Source organism: Haemaphysalis longicornis, unplaced genomic scaffold, assembly GCF_048455015.1.
Source record: "Haemaphysalis longicornis isolate Haplotype H1 unplaced genomic scaffold, Haemaphysalis longicornis Haplotype H1 scaffold_3, whole genome shotgun sequence".
In the NCBI taxonomy this organism is placed as follows: Eukaryota; Metazoa; Arthropoda; class Arachnida; order Ixodida; family Ixodidae; genus Haemaphysalis; species Haemaphysalis longicornis.
In genome coordinates this window covers 214,580,478-214,607,432 of record NW_027526335.1, presented here as the reverse complement: position 1 = coordinate 214,607,432, position 26,955 = coordinate 214,580,478, and the positions used below count along the sequence as shown (strand labels likewise).

The window sequence follows — 26,955 nt, the reverse complement described above, 5'->3', positions numbered from 1 at the left end:
GCACTTTCATTGCGATATAGAAAGGGTGATAGAACCAATCCCTCTTGAGTGTTAGTGCCTCCTAAACTGAATGGAGACTTTTTAATGGGACCCAAGTGCAGAGCCAGCGTTCTGTCCGATAGAAAAGAACAAATATGGTTGTAAGTGCGCCCTTCCAAATGCGATTTCGACATACCCGTGAGAATTGCCCAGTGGGAGCCGGTATTGAATGATGATGTAAGGACCAAGCCGAGAGTACCCGTGGTTGTAGGCACCGGAACATAAGTAGGATCAATAACATGACGAATACTAAGGTGTGCTCGAGCCTTTTGCGCGTTTTTATTGTTGCATACGCACAGGAAGCAAATAGTTCGACCTTGAGCTTCCTGAATGTTCAAAAAGCCTTCTGTAGGATTTTGTTTGCGTAAAAACTGCAAGCGTTTTTCGAAGGATTCGCAAACGATGGATTTCTTCCCTCTGCTGGAAGAAAAACAGAAGTGTGATAAATAGTATTTCCTTGAGATCTCAGTTTCTAGCACCGCACTGCATCGTTATTCTACGGGTTATGTGAGAAGAACCAGCCGTTGCCCAGCACCACGATTTGTGAAAATGTAGCGCTGGGGCTTGCAAACTTTTGGTTTGTGCGTTTACGTAACGGAAACAATAAAAACGGGGCAAACAGTACAAAAATTGTGCATACTATTAGTACAGTTTTCGCTGACCCTTTATTTACAGGTAGTGATGTAGAGAAACCTAAAATAAAAGTATCGCTCATTGGAAATCGCAAGAAAACATAACTGTAGCAAGAACCCGTGACGGAGATAACTGGATGATAACGCAGCGGGTCCGATTCCCAGACGAGAGGTTACTTTTTTGATGGATGCAAAAACGCAAAAAACGCCTCTGTTGTGGAGATTTTGGCGCACGTTAAGGATCCTCCCAGTAGGCAAAATTATTCCGAAGCAGTCTACTACGGCGCGCTTCCCCGCTGGTGTTGCTTGGGCGCGTTAAACCTGGTAATTATTCAATGCTACAAGGCTACACTTTTTCTAATGGCCGCAGCTTAGCCTCTGATGATGATAATGATGATGATTAAATTGTGTTGCAGGGAACACTGCGGGAAAACAGCGCCAAAAATAGTTATTTAAAGACGACTGCCTTTCTTGGCCACTTGAATGCAGAAATTTTCGCCTGTCTTAATGTTTCTTAGTCTACCTCTGTGCTTATCCTTTGCTTCAGCCTACCGGCCTAAGTTAAGGCACATATTAAACGAAGCGTTTATAGAGCCACAGCCATTTCTAATTGCCTACGTCCACTGGCAATGGTCATACTAGTCAACATTGATTATCAAAAAACAAAATATTCCCCGTATCTGAGGCAAAATCATCCATACACCTGTACAATTTGCAGTGTTCGTTTATTTATTTATGTAGTTGGTAGTGCCCACCAACAGCACTAGGCCTTCCTCTGGTGGGGAACTGGAAGTACAGGGCGACAAACCAGAAACAAACCATGAGGTAGGGATACTGGTTACGAAGTACCGTCAACCACGAAGCACGCACGCACGCGCGCGCATGCACACGCACACACACACGCACACGCACACGCACACGCACACACACACGCACACGCACACACACGCACACACACACGCACACACAAGCACACACACACACACACAAGCACTCACACAAGCACACACGCATGCGCGCACGCGCACGCGGACGCGCACGCACCTCCAGGCGGACGCGCACGCGAACTACGCGAGCAAGATAAAACATTGCGGCAGGGTACATTAGCAAGAACAAAGGCTGGGATCACGAAACGTACAGGCATCTGCAAACACTCATTTTCGAAACATTCAAAATATATCGTATTGGAGAGAACATTTGGATTGGATTGGAAAATCTTTATTTGTGCCTGCAGTGAGCGCTCGCGTGCTCCGACGGGGCCTACGTCGTCTTCGGGGCGCCTGCCGCGTGGGCTGGGTCCTCGCTCGCCGTTGCCGGCTCGCTAGGCCTCTGCCGTACTAGCACCTCGATGACCTGCTGGACGGCCAAGTGCTGATCTTCTTGGTTTTCGCTCCCTGCGGCTGCTTCCAGACGCGGTGGGATCCTTCCTGACTTGGCTTCTTCCGGTGTTTGGCGCAATCCCACAGGATGTGCGTGAAGCTTGCCGTCTCTCCTCGACAAACTTTGCACTTGTCGGTCGGGTGCGTCTCAGGGCACATGCGATGCATAAGTGACGGGCTGGGTAGGGAGCCGGTCTAGAGCTGTCTGGATAAAACGGCTTGTTCTCGACTCAACCCCGGGCACGGGGGCGGGAGAGTTCTGCGAGCCAAGCGGAAAGCCTTCGTTATTTCGCTGTACTCAGTCATACGATCTTTCGTGCTGAACCACGCCGGACGGTCTGCCGAGGTGCGGTCCGTGAGAGCTCGAGCCTCAGCATGTGCCGTCTCGTTCTGGTTGTCATTGCGGCCGGACGCGTTGCCTGCGAGCGCCGGGAACCACTTGATTCTAACTTTTCTGCCATTTTTGGTAACCATCTGCAGTATGCGTGCCGCTTCCTTTGCTACCATGCCCATGGCGTAATTTCTTACTGCCTGCCTTGAGTCACACAACACGGTCTCAGTAGTGGTCCGAGACGGCCAGGGCGATGGCCACCTCCTCCGCTTGTTCAGACTTGGTGCATCTCACGCTGGCGCCCGTCCGCAAGACGCCGATCGTGTCAACGACGGCTGCTGTGAAGCCGTTCTTCAGGTTCGTGTACTCGGCCGCGTCCACGTAGCGCGCATGCCTGTCGTTGGCGTGCAGGTCGATCAGGGCCTTGGCCCTCGCTGTCCTCCTTGTTGTGCTCGGGGTTCACGTTCTTGGGTATTGGGTCCACCCGGATGTTGCGCCGAATCTCGTCGGGAACGGGGAGTTTCGTTTCCGTCCTGTCTGGGTATCCAATTCCTAGGTCCTCCAGTATCTGTCTACCGGTCCTGGTTGTAGACAGCCGCTCGAGCTGGGCGGCGCGTTGTGCCTCCACTATTTCCTCGAGCGTGTTGTGTATTCCCAGTTGCAGGAGACGAGTGGTGCTCGTGGTTTCGTACAGCCTCAGTGCTGTCTTGTATGCTCTGCGGATGAGAATGTTTATCTTGTCGCGCTCGTACTGCAACCACTTGGGGTAGGCGGCTACGTACGTGACGAGGCTTATAACGAACGAGTGGACGAGCCTGATTAGGCTCTCTTCCGTCATGCCGCCTCTTTTGGGTGTTACTCGTTGGAGTAGTCGCGTTGCGTTCGCTGCTTTTGCCATGAGCCGGGCGATGGTGTCACCGTTTCTTCCATGCGTTCCTATTACCAGGCCTAGTATTCTTATCTTGCTGACCTTTGGGATCACGTTGCCTGATCTAGTTTTTATATTGATTTCCTTGCATTCTCGTGGGTTGATCTTGGGTTTCCTTTCCTCACGGGAGGATATACCAGGAGTTCCGATTTGCTAGGCGAGCACCTCAGTCCGGTGCCTTCGAGTTGATCCTCGATTGCGTCGACCGCCGCTTGTAGTGTGGACTCGATGTGGGCGTCGCTGCCACCTACCACCCACACGGTTATGCCATCCGCGTAGATGGTATGTCTGGCGTCTTCGATGCTCGCAAGCCTCTCGGCCACTCCGATCATTACTAAGTTGAAAAGCATCGGCGAGATGACAGACCCTTGTGGTGTTCCAGTGCTGCCGACCTTCTTCTCTTGCGTTTGAAGGTCGCCTGCTCGTAACTCGGTGGTCCTGCCCGTGAGGAAATCTTTGATGTAATTGTAGCATCTTACTCCTATGTTGAGCTTGGAGACCTGGGACAGGATCGCCAAGTGCTTCACCTTATCAAAGGCGCTATGCAGGTCGAGACCTAGTATCGCTTTGTTGTCGTCGGTGTTGCCGTCGATGATTTGGTGCTTCAGCTGTATCATTGCATCTTGCGTGCCTAAGCGCTGCCTGAACCCGATGATTGTCGCCGGGTAGAGGTCCTCCCGTTCCAGGTAGTCTTGCCACCTGTTGAGCAGGACATGCTCCAGTACCTTGCCCACGCAAGACGTGAGCGAGATGGGCCGGAGGTTGTCCGTGTCGGGTGGCCTTCCCGGCTTGGGAATCAGTATGGTTCTGGCTTTTTTCCACGGCTTCGGCAGCGTGCCTACTCTCCAACATTTGTTGAAATAATCCGCCAGGTTTTCGAAAGACTTGTCGTCGAGGTTCTTGAGCGCCTTGCTCGTGACAAGGTCCGGGCCGGCCGCCGACCTGCTGTTGAGGTCTTGCAGAGCCGTGCGGACCTCCTCGACGTCGATGTCTCTGTCGAGTCTTTCGTTGGGCGTTCCGCCGTACGGTCCTTGTTGTTCTGTGGGTGTAGTTGGCAAGTATTTGTCGCTGATGCGTTTGATTACATTGTCGATTCCGTGCCTCGAGACTTCCTGGTGGATGAGCTTTGCCAGTCGGTCTCGCTGGTGTGACTTGGTCTTGGTTTCGTCAAGCAGATGTCGTAGCAGGTTCCATGTTTTCCCGCTATGCATCTGACCGTCGGCTACGTTGCAGATCTCGTTCCACTGCTGCACACATAGCGTGCGGCAGTGTTCCTCGATTGCACGATTGAGCTCCGCGACTTTCTTTCTTAGCTTGCGATTGAGACGCTGTTTTTTCCAGCAGTTCATTATCGACTGCTTAGCTTCGAGGAGGTGAGCTAGACGGCTATCCATTCTGTTGGTTTCTATGTCCGTTTCTATTTCCTTGGTCGAATTTCGTACGTCTTTGGTGATCTTGATCTCGGTGGTCCATGTTTTGATGTCGTTGATTTCGCTCCCTTCCTCATTGTTCTGACTTCTGATGTCTCTGAAGGCTTTCCAGTCGATCCATATATGTTTTCTGGTGGTGGTGCCACTGCGTACCGGAATCACAACCTCCACGATTGTGTGGTCACTACCTAGGTCCACCCCCGTATTCCTCCAGGTGATCGTAACCGGGTCGTTATTCTTCACGAACGTGAGATAGGGGGTGGTGTCGCGGGACACAGAGTTCCCAATTCTCGTCGGGTGTGCCGGGTCCGTAGTGAGGGTAAAGTCGAGTTCTGTTGAGTCTTGACCTAGGTTGCGGCCTTTCACTGTGCTTTTGTCGTAGCCCCAGGCGGGGTACATCACGTTGAAGTCTCCGCACGCGACCAGTGTGTTGCGGCCCGCCGCGGTGCTGGCTTTCTGGAGGAGGGCTTTGAATTACTGATTTCTCTTCGATGGATCACTAAAGACGTTTAGTAGGAAGATGCTCTGTTTCCTTTTTTGGTTGGTATAAGTTCGGTGAGTGCGTGTTCAATCTTGATGTTGTTCAACCTGTGTTCGACGAAGGTGAGTCCCTTCCTGACCAAGGTGCAGAGGCCCCTGTCGTTGGGCGGGCCGGCATGCACTCTGTAGCCGGGAAGGGACGGTGCATCTGTCAGAGTCTCTTGCAGTAGAAGCACATTCGGCTTGCGCGCAGCGTGCTCAATGTGCTGTTGAAGGACTGCCTTTTTCTTGTTGAGGCCGCGGCAGTCCCACTGCCACACTGTTACGCCTGTTGCGTTGGAGGCCATGATTGTCCTAGCGTGAAGGAGGGCGCTTGTGTTCCTTGGTTTAGTTGCGCGATTAGAGGTGCGAACGTCGAGTGACTTGCAATTGGTTGTAGGGTTCTCTCCAGGTAGGTAAGTCTGCTTATGTTCTCCGTTTGGAAGGTTTCGGTGGCTCGTGTCATTGATGTGAACAGTTCTTCGAGCTTGGCGAATATGACTTCGAGGTTGTGGCCACTGTCAATGTTCTTGCTACCCTTGTGTTTACGTGGCTCCACGGCTCGTTTCTTCGATGCCGGCTCCTTGTCGGTCGACTCCTGGTTCACTATGACTTCTTCTGTCTTGTTAATGTTGCTGCTTGGATTGGAGCTTTGCTGCTCGATGCTGCGGAGTTCGTTTCGGATCACCGCGATCTCTTTGGTGAGGTTGTGAATAGTGGCACGCAGAGCCGCATTTTTTTCCCTCAATGTTTCAATGATTTCCCACTCCTTGCGCGAAGCCTTGTCATCCTTCTTGGCATTGACGTTGTTGCCACTTAAGATGTTTTTCGTCATTACTCGCGCTGCATCGACCCAGCTTACACGGTCGCGCGAAGGTGGTCTTTTGCTTCATCCACTGCGCGTGTTTTTGCTTTGACTCCGTTTGCGACTGTTATCCCTGGACTGTGGGCGATTTCGCGAGGGTTTCCTTGATTTGCGAGCAGATGGCGAGTCGAGCGGTGGAAAGTCGCTCTCTGTCGGCAGCTGCTATTCGGCCTTTCGACGCTCCCACGGGCGCTTGCGCACAACATAGGGAATTTTATATCTAGCCTGACACGTTCTGTCTGCAGTCAGGTGCGCGCCGCCACATAGCTTGCATTTAGGTGTACACGGATGGTCGTCTTTGGTGTTTACGAGTCCGCAGCCTCTGCATATTTTGCTCGAAGGCGTGGGGCACACGTCTTTGCGGTGTCCAACTCGGCCGCGCTGGTGACATACGTCGATCTTTTTCCGGTACAGATGACACGGTAAGAGCGTGACTCCGTAGCGAACGAAGTTTGGTACCTTTGGTCCTTTGAAGGCCACGATGGTGGTAGTGGTGCTGCCGATTCTCTTCGCACCGACTGCAAGTGGGTTCCTCTCGTTGACAATGTTACGGTCGAGTTCGTATGTGCTTGCGGCGACGGGGATCCCCCGGATAATGCCCTTTGCGGTGTCATGCGGTGCCGTGTGGTACGCGCTGACCTCAAAGGGTTTGTCTTGTATAACGATCTCTTGAATTCTGGCGTACCAGGCGGCGTTGCTGTCCTTGGGCGTACTGATGACCATTATATTTTGCTGTGCGATCGGGCAAATGGTATCTGTTCCGCTTTCCTCGCTCGTGATTTCGGCTGCGGAAAGAATGGTCGCGTCGACAGTCTTAGTACCGATTTTGATTATATCGAGTCCTCCTCTAGGCCTGATGACTATCTTGTTCTCCTCCAGCGGCATAGCTGGCATGCGTGCTGCGTTGATGGCCGAGGCCCTAACACTCTTGTTGAAGTTCGATGTCTTGCTTACTTGATTTCCGGCGCCAGCGAGCTTGTCAACGAGGTCGCGCTGGCGGAGTCTCGACATACGCTCTCCCGCGAGCGTCCATCCGGCGTCATTGTGGAACTCTTCGGGTGTAATGTCTTCGCCCTGTACTTGAACGCACATTTGGGTGTCGAAGACCGTTGTTCCAGAGGACGCCTCCATCTCGTAGCGAAGCAACGATCACCGAAGCGGCGAACCGCACCGGTGCGACGGCGACGAGGCCTGGCGCTCACAGAGCACGCCTAGGCTTAGTGGCCCCTTGCACGGCGGTGGTGAAAAAGTCCAGACAGTCGGTGAAAAAGGTGTACTTCTGGGGTTCGATGATAGCGGCCGGTGCTTCTTGAGCTCACGGACACATTAATACAAACAGAACTTCGATTCCAGCGAATTAGCTCTGCGAAATTAGTCATAAAATACGGATCCGACGTGATCGTGGCCGTGCACTTTGGCGATCGCAGCGCCACCCCCTTGGAGAGAACAAATATCGCCAAATAAATGTAAAGTACATTAAAATGTACGGAGAAAACATACACTCGTACGAACACGCGCACACACACTCAAACAAAACAGGAACTCGGAATTCCTTGTATACCATACTGAAGGAGCACGAAGAGCTTCAGATACTTTCATTTTTAAGAGCAGGTTGGAAAGACAATATTGGCTGAAACGATGTCTAAGGATACATGAGAATCATGATTGTACACGTCTTACACACGGCACACAGGAGACAGCATGTCTGTGGTCGTTATATCGAAGCACATGTTGGGGCAGAGTGCTCGCATTCGGCTCTTAACCGAACAGAGCTCACTAGTTTGACGCTGTCGAATTTACAGTAGGCACACTAGAACAGAAAACATAAATTCTGGTTCGTGCGTCTACATTGTAATTGTTCCAGGTTAAGCAGCTTGAGGGCGTCATTGAAATGGTATTTTACGCGCGGGCTGTAGCGGTGAGAGAAGATGCGAGTGAACCTTTTTTCCACCCTCTCTGAGAGAAAAGTTGACGACGCTCTCGTACGATTCCATGCGGCCCATACAAACTCCACCTTTATGATAACAGGGGCTTTATACAGGGCTAGAAAACACGATCCAGTTGAGTAGTCTTTTGTTGCACGAGAAATTGCAACCTGAGTCTGAAGAGATGTGCGTGCTACGTGGTTACATGATGTGTGAACCTAAGTTAAGTATCCATCAAAACACCCAAATCGCGGATTCTGCTTGCTCTTATTATCTTCTGAGAGTCCTTTTTATCCGCTAACGAAAACGTTAGAGGATATTTCTTTTGAGTGTGTGTAATAGCAACGGTCTTGAGAGGATTAAGGTCTAAATAGTTTTGCAGCAGAGAAAAATCGCCCGTACGTCGCTCCGAATCTGGGCGCAATCTGCCTATGATGCTACTGCATGGTAAAGTTTCATGTCGTGTGCAAGCTGCGAGAGAGATTAATGTTTTCCAATGAACCGTACATCGTTCACAAATACTGTAAACAGTAAAGGGCCGAAGATAGAGCCCTGGGGAACCCCGGATGGCACAGCGAAGCGGCGAACCTTCGCGCCGGCGTACTGAACGACGTCTGTTCTATGTTTGAAGTGTGTAGAGAACCACTCGCACAAATCGGGATACGGACCATACTCGGACAGCTTGTGAAGGAGCAGATCATGGTTTTCGCGGTCGAAGGCATTACTGCAGTCGAAGTAGATGGCGTCCATTTGAAGACGTGAAAGTTCGAATTTGCTGGCGTCACGTTGAAAGCACGCAAGGTTCGGCTTGACAGACCGAGCAGGCACAAACCAGTGCTGATTACTGTGAATAAAGGGGCGGATTTTGGTCTAGAGATGAAGGCGTACTACTTTTCCAAACTTCTGAGAAGAAAGATAGACGAGAAATTAGTCGTTAGTTTCCAGTCATCGATGCATTTCCGGACTTACGAAGAGAAAAATCAACGCCAGGTTAACAATATGTCGGGAAGCGCCGCTATTCAAGCAAAAGACAAACGACGTGGCAGAGCAAAGGAAAGAGAGAGTCCGAGGAACCTTTTACAACAAAGCATGGGATATTATCGGGACCGGAAGAATTTTTTGATTCAGATAGCAGCCGTGATATTCTCAGTAGTTATTTTGGGCGTCTGCATGACATCATCTAGCGGCGCGAATCCAAGTTGGCAGCCGTTGTCGCGTGGCGAGAAATACACAGAGGAGAAGTGTTTTGCGAATATTTCACATATTCTGGCTGGGTCGGAGGTGATGGTGTCACCATCCTGCAGAGTAATCCGCTCAGGGGCCTTTCTTGTACGCATTTATGCGTTCTGCCAGAAGTTACCCGGGAAACAGGTAGGCAAAGATTCCGTAAAGTCTGAGAAATGTTTTTTTTTTTTTGTAGCGAGCAAGGAGTGCTCTCACAAGTGAACTCTGTTCGTTGAAGCTCATGCTGGCGGACGGAGCGTTAGTAGCTTTCATTTGCTTGTGGAGTCGACGCTTTCTGCACAACGCGCTGCGGAGTTTTTTACAAAACTAGAAGAAAAATTTGGCAAAGCGCTTAGACTTTTTGTTATGTGTTCATTCATTGCTTTTTGGCCAGTTTTTGTGAGCTGCTGTACTGCTGCGTCGTTATAAAGCGAAGTGTAGACTGGCTCCCAGTTCGTTTCGTTTAGCGTTCTGTATAGCACGTTGTAATCGTCATGGGGAAAATCAAAGAAAGGGGTCTCCATGGGCCACTCGCGAGCAACCGGTAATAATATCGTGACGGTGAAATGTCCATGCCATAGGTCGATCGCCGGGACAAGGGCTTCTCGAGCCTGTTTAAGATCGAAACAGTCAAGTTTTGGACTAGGACTAAAAAATTGTAGGGAAAAATGTTGAGTCATGGACGAAGTGACGACGGACGCATTGCGCCGTGGGTGTGCGCCTTCACTTCGACCGTGCCTATCCTTTTTGCGCAACTATTTTATTTAGTTCTTGAGTACCAAGTCTGTCAGGATGCTATCATTATTAATGTCTAGAACGTTCCCTGCGGCATTAGGAGGTATGGCCGACTATGCCAATACGGCGAATGAGAAGAAAAACAATTGCGCTGGTTTAGAAGGATTGCTAACATTTTCCCCTTGGTTCCACCACTGGCCTGGTACGTTTATATCGCCGAATAAGAGAATGTTGTACTTGTCAAGGTAGTTTCTGGAATGTGTGGAAAAAGAGAAACGAATGCAGGGATGTATAGAGTTGATGATAATACACGCCAATGCGTATGTTTTTTGCAGGTTTAGCCTTCGCTTCGACCCAAATGCATTCATTCCACAATTCCAGGTTATAGCGCCGAAACGCAGCCATGGACTTTCGCAGAGCGATTAAAGCTCCCCCACCTTACTTTTGGCCGGTGTGCTCGTAATCCCTGTAATGGTGGAAGACAGCGTACTCGTCGGGGAAATAATCTGCGGAAGAAATTTGGTCTGAAAACATACAGTACACGTCACGCTCTAAAATAACAACTTTATCAAAGACCTGCAGCGCTTTTCTACGTTAGCCTCGTGTGTTCTGGTAGATGAAAGAAATACTCATAGAATATTTATTTATGTCGGTTGGCTTCAGCGCTCGTTCTTCGCTCACAACTCCGCCAAAATGGCGGAATAAGCGCCTGCTAGTCCATACTGTCGATTTGCTTACAAGGTAAAAACATGCATGGCTGACAGCAACGTAAAATGAGGCGTAGTCCGGACATTTGGTCGTTAACCGCTTGCAAGCAACACTCCCATCTTTGCATACGGCCGGAACGAGTTTCGTCCCGGTAGACACTGAGGTACCTGGGTGAAGACAAGACACAATTGGGCTTTCTTGAGGGCTTTACGGGGACCAGTCAGGAGCTCGTAAGAGCAGCCCTAGGGAATCTTCGAGGAGCCGAGTGCGGGGTCGCCTTTTGTTCAAGCTGGCGATAGGGAGAGCCGTCCACGCCGGAGCGCCGTTCACGCAACACCGGGGGAGGAGATATGATCGGGGGTGAAGAGGCCATGCCTGCGTCGTGAGAGCTATTTTTAGCAGGAGCTTCACGCACAGCGGAGGGCTTCCACGGTGTACCGCCCTGCCGTAGCTGCTCGCGCGAAGCGCACACTTCACTTCGAAGGCAGGCTATTACGGCCGCCTGTACTTCCGACGACTTGGTCGTTTCCCTGCTTAAACGAGCGTTCCCCTGCGGTATCTCGCTGAGCTCGTCAATTCGGAACAAAATTCCTTGCACCGCTTTGACGAGAGGGTTATTTATCCGGCCCAGTTAGCTTTCAACATCGTCATGGTAGAAGAAGAATGCCTTGTTGTCGGGAGGCAGGCCAGGCGAGGCGGACGCTGCCGTATCTCTCGTCGGGGTGGCGTATCGTCGGCCTTGGAGGTTGGCGTGTGTTTCCAATGAAAAGGAAGCTCACCAGCGCGAACTTCATGATCCTGGTCTGGTCAGGAAATACATTTGTGTGCACGCACTTGCTAAACGAAGCACAGTGAAAAGATTGGTGCTGGGCCATGACGGCTGCAAACAGGCGCTACAGTCGGCTCTACCCGCCATCTTGGTGGCGCCAGTGCTGCAGCCGCCAGCAGGGCACGATTACGCAAACGGCTCTAGAGACTATAAAACTGGGATGGCCGAAGGTGGAAGAGCCCTCACTGATTGGCTTGCATGTTTACGAGACTCGGGGTATACAGGAATGCTTGATACATGTAAGCTTCAAAAATACAGGTATGCTTGATTTTTTCGAATGTGCAGCTTTCCCGTTCATGGCAGTCCTTTAAACAGTGGTTACTCTATAGCTTTGTGGCGAAATGGAAACTTTTTTTTGCGCAGCTAATGTGGCAGGCAACTTTTGGTTTCTGCACAGTTTCAAGTCTGCACGTTGCGCCACTAATTTCCTAAGCCATGGAAACTATTCCATAGAAATGCATGGGGAGTAAGATTTGACATCGAATTACACAAAAAATATTCAGAATCCTCGGAATTTTCTTTTCTGTTTTAATCTTCACGTTGACTTCTTGCTTTATGCCAAACATCACTTCCCTGAAGTGGTTTTGCTAGGCTTTTGAGGGGTCGGAATTTTGAGCGATAAAGCTGGGTAGGAAAATAAACATAAGACAGGAAAGTAAATAAAAGACAGCAGTATAAAAAATTGGCCGCAGGTAAAGTCGACATCTGCCCGTGGCACTAGGGCGCGTGCTTGCGCGTTTCTGAGTTGCAAGAGAAACAGCTTGGCTGTGCGTTGCGGAGTTTGCGTTGTAGTCTCCATTACGCGCCAAGAAAATTGATGGTGTGGTGAGTGCACAGAGCTCTAGGAGGCACGGTGACAGATACGCGGATTTTCATCCTTCAGCGACCATATTAGTGGCGATGAAGTTCCAGGTCTAGATGTACAGACACGTCCTCATACCGCGAGGACTACATTGCGGGTGAGAAGTACCGACATGCTGATGCCCGCCATCACAAGTGTGCCCAGGAAATTTGTGAGCAACGTGCTTAGCGGCTAGCGAAATTCCGTGAGGTGTGGTGCACCGAGGGGTAGCTTGACACACACCTGCGGCGCGACCAGCGATTTCTCAGTTTACCCTTTACGGCGACAACGCGATAATAATGAAGTGTTTTCAAACAATCCTTCACTGTATTTATCCTGCCGCGAAGGAAATGTTAGTGGAAGAGCATCAAGGGTGGGGGATGGAGAGATGGGGACTGATGCAGGAGAGGCGGCAGTAGTCTGTCGTATTTCGACGACATTTGCAGCAAACCAAGCATATACTGACCATTTTATTAGAGTGGTGTGAAAGGAAACCTAAACCTTACAATAAAAATAAATCTGAATAAATATAAAGCCACCGAAGGTGGCTGGTGTAGATGGCACGGCTGAGATTAAGTGTGGTATCGAATGAGGTTAAAAAATGGTTTTCTGATAGGTACTTGAAAACGCTTTTCGCTGAAAACATGGCATAGGCGGCTATGAAGACTGGTAAAGTACACTAATCCCGCGTTATAACAAAATCGCTTTACTCGAAACATTGCTTTATTCAAAATTTCTTCTGGTCCCGACCCAAAACCCATGCAATTTAGGCGGCATTACTCGAAGTGCACGAAGAGCTTGACCCGCTTAGATCGAAGTGGCGAGCGGAGGCGTCGTGGACGGCGAAGACCCAGCCACGAGTCAGGCTGTCAACATGGCGGCTCATGCTCGATTCGCGCTATCCGACTTAAGTCGAACGGTACAAATGCGTGGTATGGTCATTGAAATTCGTTCCTAGGGATTAGACAATGGCGTGGTCGCGATTGTGCACCGACACGGACACTCGAACCGTAGACTCAGCAGTGTCGTGAAAACAGCCATGAAGAGAAAATACAACTTCGTTTGATTTGAAAGAACTAGGCTTCAGTATCTCACTCAGCTCCATTACAGCCACAAAAGATTTTTTTAACGAAAAAAAAAGCAAGAAGTATTTACAAACTTTCAAATTTTGCGCCATAGTGACGTGTTATGAGCAAGAATGACGTCATACGGGCAACAATGAAAAATATTTTCAGTGCGTTAACTGCAGGTTAGCATTCAAGTGATGCGGTCAAATAGAACTAGAGGCCCCGTTACAGACGTCCAGTCATCTGTCGTCGCGACAGGCCAGTTAGGCGGCCGCCAATCAGACAAACAAGGTTCCGTGACGTCATAGAAAAGTTGCGGGAAATTGGCTAGGGGATCGCGTCTGCTACATAGGTTTTCTTTACTATTTCCGTTATTTTTTCGAAAATTGCAATGGTATTGGTATCATTGTTGTCGGGACTAAGCAGTCTTCCTAATAAACCCAACTTGTATTTTGTCTTCATGGCTCCTTTAACAACGGGGTGCCGAAAAGCTCTTGTTTTTTCAAACTTCACGGCTGCACACCTTGGGAAGTAGTTGCCCAGTAATCATGCAAAGGCCCTAGTGCAAACCCGTTTAGTTTTTATGATTGCGCTGTGTACACACAATCATCGGTTAATTGTTTTTTTGAGCTCAACAAGAGCAACCTGAGACTCGAGCCGCGGTATTTAGGTCGCTTTCCAGCGCGAAACTCTCGTAGCTTTACGTGACTGGTAAAGAGGTAGAATTTCTGGCTAATAGGTAGAAGGTGACTTCGAGAAGTTTGCATTGGCAGACGCTGCTGCTCCTGTGGTTGCCCCAGCGATTGACACTGTTGTTGGTGGCCCCGACGAGGACGAAGAGCCCGCGGCCGAAGATCCAGGTGATGTGCAAACTATAGTACAGATACGGGAGTACCTACGCCTCCTGCGAAATAAAGTTGGATGCTTGTGCGGCGACCACAGCTCCATGCAATGCTCGGTCAAATTGGAGTAGGGGTTGCTCGCACCCCGCAAGTACTTGAAACAGCGCAAGCTCTCTGCCTTTTTTTCCACTTAAATAAAGTTTTGTTTCGCTGAAAACATTGTGTTTTCATTCCTCGCAGTTGTGGCGCAAATAAAGCTCAAATTGTTCAGCTTTTCTAGAGTGGTCGCTTACATCGAAACAGCGCTTATAAGTTTCGGCTAACGTTATAGCGAGGGATTACTGTATTCAAATTCAAATTTGAATACAGTATTCTATGGGCATAACGAACTAGCTTTACTCGAAATATCGCTTTATTCGAAATTTCTTCTCGTCCCAACCCAAACGCATGCATTTTAGGCGGCATTACTCGAAGCGGATGAAGATCTTGACCCGCTTAAAGCGAAGTGGCGAGCGGAGGTGTCGCCGAGCGGCGGCGACCCAGCGGCAAATCAAGCTGTCAACAAGGCGCGTCAATGTAAGCCGGCGGTTTTCTCGAGCCGGTCATGCTCCGTTCGTGCCATCCGTCTTAGGCAAACGTTCGAAATGCTTGCTACGGTCATTGAATTTTGTTCCTAGACAGTGGTCAATGGCGTGGACACGACGGTGCGCGAACTCCCACACTCGAACTGTTAAATTAACAGTGTCTTCTTAAAAGGGGCACCGAAAAACACTCACGGCTTCACACCTCGGCTTCACACACGGCTTCACACCTCGGGAAAAAGTTGACTAGTGATCATGCAAAGCCTTTATTGCAAAACCCGTCAGTTTTCATACTTGCAGTGCATGCCCACAAAAAGCGGTTAGTCGTGTTTTGAGCGCAACAAGCACAACCTCACACTCGATCCACGGCATTTGCAGCCGTTTCCTGCGCGAAGCTCTCGTAGCGTTCTGTGACGCCAGCACCTCCTCCTCCATCTATAAAGGTGGCCACTGCCTTCCCCTCTTCACTCTCTCTCCAGTCTGCAAGGTGTTCGCACGGCAATCACTGCTCTCGCTGGCGTTCATGTCAACTCCCCGCGGTCTTGCTGCCAGTTTCAACATCTCTGCTCCTCGAAAGCTCCTCCTACATCGTCCGCAGCGTTCAGTCACTTTGGCGCCACGCGTGCCTTTCTATGCGTTCTGCAGGCCATGGGATTGCGTGTTATTCCGAGTGCTTTGTTAGGAGCGTTTCGCGTCTGTTTTTGTGGTCGGCAGGGATAAATGGCTCCGCCAGACTCTGGGCGAAAGTGGCTTACCTTAAAGCAAAAAGTTCTTCTGATGAAGGAAGTGGAAAAAAGCCTCCGTCGCATGCCCCCGCGCGAGGGACACGAGTAAATGCAGAGCATTGGGGGTGGTCACGTGGCGTAGGTTGTGGTAGTTGGCGGTGGTAGTTGTAGTTGTTGTTGTCGTAGGGGTTGGGTAGGTGGGTTGCGAGACGAGAGAGAGAGACAGAGACAGAGAGAGACGACAGACGTAAGTACGTAACGTGTTATTTATTGCCATCGTTTGCACCCCACCCTCTCTGCGGGGCAATCGGTTGGATCTTTATTATTATTCTTTTCTTTCATTTCTTTTCTTTCTTATTATCCCTCTCGGGAGGGCAGTGCGCCACTGTCGGAGTTCATAAGCGATGGAAGCAACACCTTCAACCAGTACCGCGACGCGAGCCAACGTCAGCGTTGCAGTACCAGTTCAAGACATCGTGCCATCCTCTTCATCGACGGCGGCAGAAGACAAGGCCGTGAGACGGCGCGCTGCCGACACCGAACGCAAGCGTCTGAAGCGCGCTGCCGACGCCGAACTTCGTGCATGAGCAGCCGCGGCCAAACGTCAACGTTGGGCCGCGGATCCTTCGCTCGGGCAACGAGTATATTCGTGCGCGCGCAGTAGAGGATAGAGGAGGTAGCACCTGCTGCTGCAACGCCTCTTTCAGCGCCGGAGCACGCGCATGCGCGCCCGCACCTGTTTTTGAGAGCGAGGAGGAGCGGGGGAGGGGCGCACGTGCTGGCTGGCTGCGGACGCCGATTTACGGACGCATAACATCGCGAGTTAAAGAAATGCTCTGCATTTAAAAGGGGGCCTGAAGAACACTGGCATCGCGAAGGAATTCTGCCTACCGCTGTATTCAACTGAACTGTATTGAATTCTGCCTACCGCTGTACTGAACTGTATTGAAAAATAAAGGCGCTGTGCAAGATGGGTCACTGCCTTTTTTGTACCGAAATAAAATAATAGTACACTGAATACATTGTGTTTTGATTCCTCCCAGTTGTGGCGCAATTAAAGCCGAACTGTTTTAGCTTTTCTGGAGGGGTCGCTTATATCAAAATACCGCTTATAACGACATTTCTATTCGCCCTGCTGTCCGTGTTATAACGACGGCTTACTGTATATTGCGTGGTTTGTGAAGTTCTTAAAGGTGTCTGCTTCGTGCACTGCCGAGTGCCTTGCATTGACTGAGGATGTGGATTGCATTGCCGGTATTCGCACACCTGCTACATCGGGGTATTCGGGATTATGTGAGCTGGTGTAAGTGTGGGACATCAGTCGGGCCTATTCATGAGCTTGCTAAGGGTACTTTTGTGTTGTGTGTCTAATGCCCAAAATGTGGTTCTCTTACGTGTATTGTATTGTATTGTGTTGTGTATTGTATTGTTGTGTATTGTATTGTGTATTGAATTTGTGCACTCCACTAAGTTCACCTTGTTTTACAAAGTTGTCTCATGTGCGGCTTAAGGTCACTGTAAGGTAGTGTTAGGTATGTCCGCTGTGTTTTGAAGTGCAGTGGTGGCGGCCATGTCATCCTTTAACTCGCTTCCGGAAGCGCTATATTGGCGTAGTAACAAACGCGCAGTCAGTAAAAGATTGCAGGAATGGGCTGTCATAATGATCCTAAAACCTGGATTGACAGTGTGGTTCTTTGACGGTATTGCAGATGCCAAAGCACGCACCACACTTTGAGATTTTCTGCAAATGGTGAATTGAAGAATTTCATGCCGACGATACCATTCACGACAAATCATGCCATATAATAGCGCCGTGCAAATGCTCGTAGGTACAGTAATAGAGAGTAATGACAACAAATTACGATGCTCCAGAGTATGCTCTGAGCGGCAGAGTGCTATAGCGTCGAAGGTACTAAGCGAGGTTGTGCACATCCGCTGCAGTTGCCAAGTGCTGAAAATCAGCTCGTACCGATATTCATCCGCCGAACACGCGCAGCCACCTATCGTAATCGTACTCTCTGTGCGCATGCTGGCACCCGCTCTGTTATTATTTTTTAAGGGACCCTGCAACATTTATTTCAACTTTTAAATAAATCTTAAATGCTTGCAGAACGTAGTCATCCAACGCATTCAGTACTTACATTAGGCGGTCGCAAAGTACCTCAGACAGAAATTACTCCTCTATGCCCGTCAGATAACTTGTAAACTCGCTCAAAACATTTTTCTCTCTTTCCCGGTCTTGACGTTCATCGACGGCCCGAATTACGTCACTGAAGTTATGTAGTGGCTGTTGGCCAGTTTTCCTTCAGTTCCAGCAATGAACGTTTTTACATAGCAACTTTAAAAATAAAGCAAGAAAAAAAAGCAGAAACGGAAGCCATGTCTGGCGCCACCAGCAAATCACGCAGTGCCGCTCCGTGCTGGCGAAAACTGTAGCTTTCGCAGTGCTTACAGACGCGAAGAAAAGAGTGAAAACGTTCTTCAAAAGGGTTCCAGGGTCCCTTTAACATTGTTGACAAATATGTATTCAGCGTTCGATAAGAAATAAAGTTACGTCTATGTTCTGCATAGGACGCAGCTTAGGGGGTTCTTGACGCGTCACTATAAAATTCTGCCCAAGGGTATTTTTTCTGCGGACAAACACGTGCTCCAAAATCGCACTTCCTGGCACTCTGTTTTTAAAAGTTTTACAAAGGGGAAATCGATGACACATGGCCAAGCTGCCACGGTAAAAAAAGTTGGGTAAAAAAAGCTTAAATTTCAGGAAAGGAGACATTCAGTGCAGACAATTGCTCTTTCAATCCGTCTGAAAAAGCAGCAAACTTGAGGGTTTAGGAAACTCTGGGGCGAAGATTTAATGCACCTCATCAATATAAAAGAATTGTGGGTCTTTGGCGACTTTTTAAAAACATAAAGCGAACCATGTACGCTCGCTGGTTCTCCTGCTTCATTTGTCACACTTAAAATAACGGCTTTGGAATGGGCTTCTCCGAAGCGGTCACGTTCAAGACGCAGCCCTCGGCGCTGCCCTTGGTTTGGCATTTTTAGTGCCGTTTTGAAGGCGGACACATAAACAACACCCCCGTCGTTCAACAGCTAACTTATAAGGACGGTAAATATTTGAAGAACTTGTTGATCGGCATCGTAGGAATGGTATGATAAAACTTGAGATTGTTGATTGTTTATAGACCTATATGTCTAAGTATCTTAATGTGTCGTGGAAATGTCAGCTTTTCACTCAACACTACAGTTAGGAATTTGTGTTCTTTTTAAAGAGGAGCCGCGATACCACTCCTACTAATGCCAGATGCTTGCCTGATCCCTCGCCTCTGGGAGAACACAACACAAATATGTTTTTCTGAGTTCAGTTTCGGCCCGTTCTTCTCTGCCCAGCTAGCAAGTTTCTTGACACTAATCTCAACTGGCGTTAAAAAATCGCTATGTTTTATGGTTTCAAAAAACTATGGACCGAGTCCGCATATACGAAATACACAAAACTTGTGGCAGTTCTCTTCCAAGAAAGTTTAATATACTGTAAGGAACATACACATTAACACACCCCTTGATGCAGGCCTATTTCATGAATGTGCACCCTCGAGAATTGGATAATGCGGTACCACCTCTCACTCGAAAGCTTCTTGTCGGCAGAAAAGTGGTAACAGTGTGGCATGTTGCCCTAAACACCAAATAGCTTCAGGACTACAGCTGTGCCGTAGCGCCAAACCATATCGTAATCCTTTTAGATGTGAAAAATGTGGTCACGCAGTACTGCTTGTGTATCAAGGCGACATTGATGTATGATACGAATGCAACACGTTGTTCATTTGTAGATACACCTGCCTTCAAGCATACCTGACAGCTGTCGACAAGACTATTGTATTTTGAATAGCATACAAATCTCTTTTTAATAAAATTTCCAAAGGCGTGTACAGGAATCTTCCAGTGCGATGGGTAGATGACTCGCGTGGCATGAGGCGTTATTCGACTCCCTGAGGAAAGCCACTACTATGGCCTCCCTGCAATAACTAGAAATCCGCTCCTAAAACCGTGTTTTGTTGTATAGCTGTAGCAGCGTTTCAAAAGTGTAGGTGTAATTGTATTAAAGTGCATGCAACATGGTCTGCGATTAAAGGTGACGGAATACTAGCCCTCAGAGCAGCCTTCTGGTCATAACATGAAACGGGATAAGTTGGAAAAAGTATTCGACCTAATTTTCTAAAGTAAATATTGCCTTTAACAAGATGTTTCGTATTTCATGAAAGTTAGTTTGTGGTGTGCAGAACTGAACACGTGTTGCAAGTTTTGTGGGTGTATGTTACACTGGTCTTCAAGTACATGCCTTAAAGGGGCCATGAAATGAAACGCAAGTTTGTTCATTCAAAATATTGCCTCGTTAGAATTATACTGACACCACTCTTAACGCACACTTTGCTCAAGTAAGCTATATAACTAGAAAAAAGGGAATGACCTTACACCAACTAGTTCATTTCCCGCAACAGAACCTATGATGTCATATGCCCAGCTGTGCGATTGGCTGAGGCCGACAAAAGAAACGCATATTAGGCAGGGCTTATAACCCTGCCGAATGAGCTATTCGCGCTTAAAGGAGCCCTGAAGACAAAACACAAGGTAGGTTCATTTAAACGATTGCCTCGTTAGAATCATGCTGACACCACTTTTTACCTAAACTTCGCTCAAGTAAGCTATATAATTAGGGAAAAAAGAAATACCATGCGACCCACTCGCTCATTTCCCACAACAGAACCTGTGATGTCATACCAGCCAGCTCTGCGATTGGCGGAGGCCGGCAAAAGCAAACTACAATTAGGCAGAGCTTATCAGCTTTTCTAGGGCACATTCTTTTTACAGCAGTAAAGATGATGGGACAAACAGTGGAAGTTACGAAAGCACACGTAAACATAGAAGTACAGATGCGTACTGCTGTTGGTGCTGAGCGCAGTATGCTTGGTTTAGCTGCCCAGGTCTGCGCAGCTTTGAGCTAGTCTCAAACGAACCTCGCCAATTGACGCAAGCAAAGGTGTCTTCCGTGAAAATATTGGTCCAGGGAGCACTAAGTTTTACGAAAAGATTATTTTATGCCTGAACAAAAACAAGCCAGGTTCAAATACGGTAAAAAATACACCAGCGGCAGACTACGGCGTGCCGAGGCATGGTGGCGCATCTAGGTTCACTAACGGTAAACCAGGATTCCCAATCGACTGCAGAGCGGTTGGTTACTGTGATGTCAGTGCAGACCACGAAAACACACGATTTAGTGGGAAAGTCCAGACTTTTTACATAAACTGAATAATTTCTCAGTGAATAAAATATCGTTTGCATCCGGAAAAGCGCAGGGGACACTATAAAACACGAAATATTTCGAATAAAACAAACTTATATTTTGTCTTCCTGGCTTCCTTAAATGGAATACACATTATTATACACCAGTAAAATGGTGTGGTAAACAATGAAAGTTATGAACAAATTACACCATCTTCCCGTAGGGGAACCCTGAGTAGTATGCAAAGATCCCATGGGGTCGATTCAAGTGCCCATTAGTTTTCTATTCGTCATTTCCGTTAGGTTGAGGTACGTAGCTACCGTTATATTTACAGTTTGGTTTCAATGGTAACTACCGCACTTTTCACTTACCGGAACTACGAAATGGGAAATTGCCTTGAGCCCATGGCTGTTTTGCATACTACTCAGGGTTCCCCTACGGGAAGATGGTGTAATTTTTTTAGATGCGACGGGGCTATGTCCCTCCCTTGTCATTGTTGCGCTGTCCACACCCCCAATACACATGCTCGGCTAGCTGAATGCCCGTTGGTGCCTTACCCTTTAATGACTGCTGGAGCGACAGTGTTACCGGTGTCTTCCTGGGCTGGCCCGAGATGAGCCGAGCATGCGCAGTGGGGGTGTGAACGGCGCCACAACAAGGTAGGCACATAGCCCCGACAATGACATGCTGGAGCGACAGTGTTGCTAGTGTCTTCCTGGGCCGGCACGAGACCAGAACGCTTCCCCTTAAAGGGCTCCTGGAGCGGCAGTGTTGCCGGTGTCTTCCTGGGCTGACGGATAGATGGACGACGGACGGCGGACGAAGCAGCCGAGAGCAAGAGATGCTTTGCATCTAAAACAAAGCAATGGAGGACAACAGTCCAAAGCTGAGTATGGTAGTGCCATCTAAAACCACTGAGGGTAAGCAAGGCTGCACAGCCCCATGACGCATTGGAAGTTGATTTGAATACCCGCTCTTGTGACTTCATAGCATACGTCCCCAAAACAAAACATTACGCGGCAGAATCAAAATTTTAACCTGAAATGATGAACTTCTCAGGGAGTACTGGATCGTTTGCTGCCGGACAAGCGATGGAGACACTATAAAAGGGGATATCTTTCGAATAAACCAAACTTGCACTTTGTCTTCATGGCTCATTTAAGAGTATTGCGCAATACAGAAGTAAAACGATGTAAACAAAAAAATTCACGTAAAACTTGAGCTGCCGATGCACACTGCTGTTGGTACTGAACGTACTATGCCTGCTTTAGCTGCACACCTGGCCGCCGCTCAGGAGTTGTCTTACACAACACTGACCGATTGTCCTAAGCGATGTTGTCTTACGTGACACACTTTCTCAAACATACTCCCATGTTTCATGAAAAGATTACTTCTACCGTAACAAAACCCGCAAGGTGCAAATACTGTCAAAACGAAGCAATGCAGGACAACAGTCAACGGCTGAGTATGCAAAGTGCCATCTGGCACCACTGACGGCAAGCAAGGGTAAGCCCAATGATGGTAAGCCCAATGACGCATTTGAAGTTCATTTGAATACCCGCTCTTGTGACTTTGGAGCATACATCACTAAAACACACGATTTCGTGGTTGAATCACAATTTTAACCTAAAAGGAATTTCTCAGTGAATACTGCATCGTTTGCTGCCGGACAAGCTCGGGGGGCACTGTGAAACTCGGAATCTTTGGAATAAAACAAACCTGTAATTTGTCTGCATGGCCCCTTTATACTGCTGCCCAAGTCCAGGCTATGTCGTCAAAATCAAGCATGAAATAGAAACACTAAAAGCTGCTAATACCGACGCTAGTAATCGACTGCGCCGCAATAACCTTCTCTTCTTCGTTACTGAGGACTCTGTAAAAGAATCATGGGAAGAATCCGAACTTAACGTGCTAAATTTTTGCACCACCCAACTCGATATTATGATCGAACCAAGTGCAATTGAACGGGCTCATCGGATCGGAAAATTTGCCCCTGACAAAACAAGACCAATAGTGGTAAAGCTTGCTCACTTCAAAGCAAAAGAAAAGATTTTAGGCTGCGGAATCAAGCTTAAAGAAACGACATTCGCCGTAAGGGAAGACTTTGCTGCAGCCACTCGCCTTGCGCGTGCTAAGTTGCTTAAATTCATTCGGCCAAATAAGTGTGCATTTATGCTGAGAATGGACAAGCTGTTTGTTGGAAACAAGACCTACTTGTATGACGCGAAAAATGATAGCATTACGGAGCTTGAAAACTCACCCATCATTACATTGGATAACAACCCACTATCACAAGCCACCTCCGTTGGCAGCACATGACAGGTTTCGAATCATTCCGCCTCGTGTAACACGTGTGTCCGCCCTATGGCATTTCTAAACTTAATCATCGCAGTTACTAATATACGAAGCATAATTCCTAAACGCGATGAACTTTACAGTTTCATAAATGATATCAGGGCTGACATAGTCATACTAACTGAAACATGGTTGCATCAAGACATTATAGATACGGAAGTGTTTCCCTCCAACTTGAACTTCACAATTTTTCGCCCCGATCGAGATAGCAAGAGAGTAGGTGGCGTGCTGATAGCCATTACTAATACCCTAGCATCTTCACTTATATCCCATGATGACAAAATAGAATTAACCTGGGCACTTGTCTCAAACGGAGCCTCGAAATTTGTTTTTGGCGCCTGCTATAGGCCGCCGGACAGCCACCCCGACTTCTGCGACCTACTTCATCAATCCCTACTTACAGTTACCAATAAATATCCTCAGGCACCCATATTTTTATTCGGAGACTTCAACTATCCATCAATCATCTGGTCGTTGCTTTCAGTGTCGAATGGGTCACCGTCTCAAGAACATCATTTTTAAACACTGTACTTGATTTTAATCTTCACCAGGCCATAACCTGCCCTACCAGGGGTAATAATATCCTAGACCTCCTGCTAACTTCGTGCCCTGACGACATAAAAACAATTAACACGCTCCCTGGTCTTAGTGACCACAAACTAATCCATATTTGCATCTCTTCCCCGCTGAAAAAGAAATCACCCACACAGAAGATAATCACAGATTACAAGAGAGGAAATTTTAACGCCATTAATGACGAACTCACAAAATTCTTAGATAACTTCAGGATGACGCACCTAACTCCTAGTGTCAACGCTAACTGGGAACTTTTTAAGACTACAATGCTTAACCTTAAAAATAAATACGTTCCTACTACCCTCATTAAATCAGATTCCAACTGTCAATGGTTTAACAAACAACTAAAATCACTCTGCAACCGGAAGAAACGCTTGTACAGATCGGCTCACCTAAGCCGAAGTCCAACTGCATGGGAGCGCTATCTCTCATGCGCGAAACAGTACTTAACCGAACTCAAAGCTGCAAAAATTAAATTCTTTTCCGATGACCTATTATCGATTCTTCAATCAAACCCTAACAAATTTTGGCGCATGCTTTCCCCTACGTCGCAATCTAATCGATTAGACCTCACTAATGCTGACGGAGAACCAATCGACGCCGCACAGTGCGCTTCTGCTTTGAATGACCACTTTTCGTCTGTGTTTTCCTCTGCTAATACCACTGATGCCGTAGCATTGCCGGATCCAGAAGCTGTAGCGATGCCAGAAATTGAAATCTCTCCAGAAGGAATATTTAAACTGATTAACGATCTAAAAGTTTCTTCTTCGGCCGGCTGCGACAATATTAACAGTAAATTACTAAAAAGTACCATTTCAGTCTCTAGCCAGATACTTTACTTGATCTTCTCACAATCATTAGAAACAGGAAACGTACCAGACGATTGGAAGAAGGCTAAGGTTATTGCAATTTTTAAATCGGGCAACCGCGCAATCCCAGCAAACTACCGACCTATTTCCGTAACCAGTATCCCATCTAAAATGCTCGAACATATCATAGCTTCAAATCTTATGACTTATCTGGAATCCATCAATTTTTTCTTTGCTCATCAACATGGTTTCCGGAAACTACTATCGTGCGAAACCCAACTAGCGGAATTCACACATGATATACTTCACTTCATGGACGAAAATCTTCAAACTGACGCCATATTTTTAGATTTCTCTAAAGCATTCGACCGTGTCCCTCATAACCTATTACTATCTAAACTATGCAACCTTGGAATCCCTCTCAACATAATTTCCTGGATAGAAAATTTCCTAAAAAACCGGAAGCAGTTCACAAGCGCTAACGATTATGACTCACCTCTCTCTGACGTAACGTCAGGTGTCCCCCAGGGTGCCTGCCTCTCCCCGCTTCTCTTTCTAATATACATAAACGACTTGCCTAATAACGTAGTAACAAAATTAAGACTTTTTGCCGATGACTGCGTGCTGTACTCTCCAATCTATAAACCCGAAGACAGAGCTAAATTTCAACATGATCTAGATATAATTGTAGCTTGGTGTGATAAATCTCTTATGCCATTAAACCTCACTAAGTGCAAAATGATGTCATTCACCCGTAAAATGATCCCAGCACAGTACACCTATAGCATACAGTCTCTTCCCATTAGCCCTACGCTATCTTACAAATATCTCGGAGTGCATCTATCATCGTCGCTATCATGGTCAAACCATATTCAAATCATCTGTTCGGAGGCCTCACGCACCCTCGGATACCTGCGCCGGAACTTAAACTTAGCCTCACCAGATATTAAAAAGCTAGCTTATGAAACTTATGTCCGACCGAAATTAGAATATGCATGCTCAATCTGGCACCCCTCACAAACTTATCTTACTAATGATATAGAACGGATTCAAAACCGCGCTGCCCGTTTTATTTGCTCCCAATACTATAACGATATTAGCGTTACTTCACTAAAGGAATCATTGAACCTGCCGTCACTTGAATCTCGTCGCATCATTTCTCGGTTGTGTCTTCTGCATGCTTTCTATTATCATCCTAAATCGCGGCACGTCCTGCTTCAACCATCACACAGAACTTCATCCCGCATAAACCACAGTCATCCTATCGCACCCATAAATGGACACACATCTGCAATGATTACCTCCTTCTTTCTCAATGGAATTACAATCTGGAATAAACTACCCGATAATTTAGTAACATGCATTAACCGCCAAGCCTTCCGCAATAAACTAAAAATTCACTTGTCACAATCTAACTAAATTTTTTATTCTCCTGCCAGTTTTTACAATAATTTTGAAGTACTGTTTCAAATGTTTCATATTTCTCTGAATGTTTACCCCTGTACCTTTACGTTTACCTTGCACTTTGTAATGTTTACTGTATACTTTGCATTTTGTATCCTTTGTATTATTATTGTTCTCTGAATGTTAACCCTTGGTACCCTTTGAGTTTTTTTTTTTTTGTTTGTTTTTGCGTTGTTTCCTATACTTTGTACGGTTAAGCCGGAATGTCTGGAGGTAGAGGGGGACCAGCTGAAATGAAAGAAAGCAGAACATAAGGTCCCCAAAATACCGCTGTAGGCAAGGATGGGATACCGATGGAGTTTATTAGCCAATTGCGACCGAAGCGCAAGGAAAAGCTACAAGCCATCAGAACAAGGATAGAAAACAGGCATTACCGGATGCGTGGTAAATCAGGCAGATGAACGTAGTGTACAAGGGCAACGGAGACAGGACAGCCTGAGCACGTATAGGCCAGAAACCGCCGCGTCAGTTCTGCACAGGTTAGCAATGCAGGCAGTGAAGTTCGAACTAGAGCAGTGGGTAGAAACTAGAAACCCTTATGTAATGCCTTCGGGTCTTTAAGGTGGAATAAATGAAATGTGTCTCTTGCCATTTGAGTTTTGTTATGGATGTCCATAGTTACGTGTGTATGTGTATGTATTTATTGACGATAAGAAAGTGCGCCAATACCCCCATTTTCCTTCACAGTGCACGCGCTTCCCAAGGGTCTGTATCCGCTTGAAGGAAATGAAGTTTTGTGTTGTCAGGTACATTGGAAAAATACCCCACGCTTGACTCCCCTTACCTCCTCGTATTTGTTGTAGCCCCAGAGGGCTCTATGTTTCATTATAGCCGCGTTCCGTCTTCCCTTTGTTTCGAGGTTGGCCTCAT

At 47.6% G+C, this 26,955-nt stretch overlaps 2 pseudogenes; both read right to left on the bottom strand.

Moving 5' to 3' along the window:
- Nucleotides 1–1,931: 1,931 nt before the first annotated feature.
- On the bottom strand, nt 1,932–5,566 carry LOC144175697 (uncharacterized; annotated as a pseudogene).
- A 7-nt stretch (nt 5,567–5,573) lies between these two features.
- On the bottom strand, nt 5,574–7,254 carry LOC144175696 (uncharacterized; annotated as a pseudogene).
- Nucleotides 7,255–26,955: the final 19,701 nt, after the last annotated feature.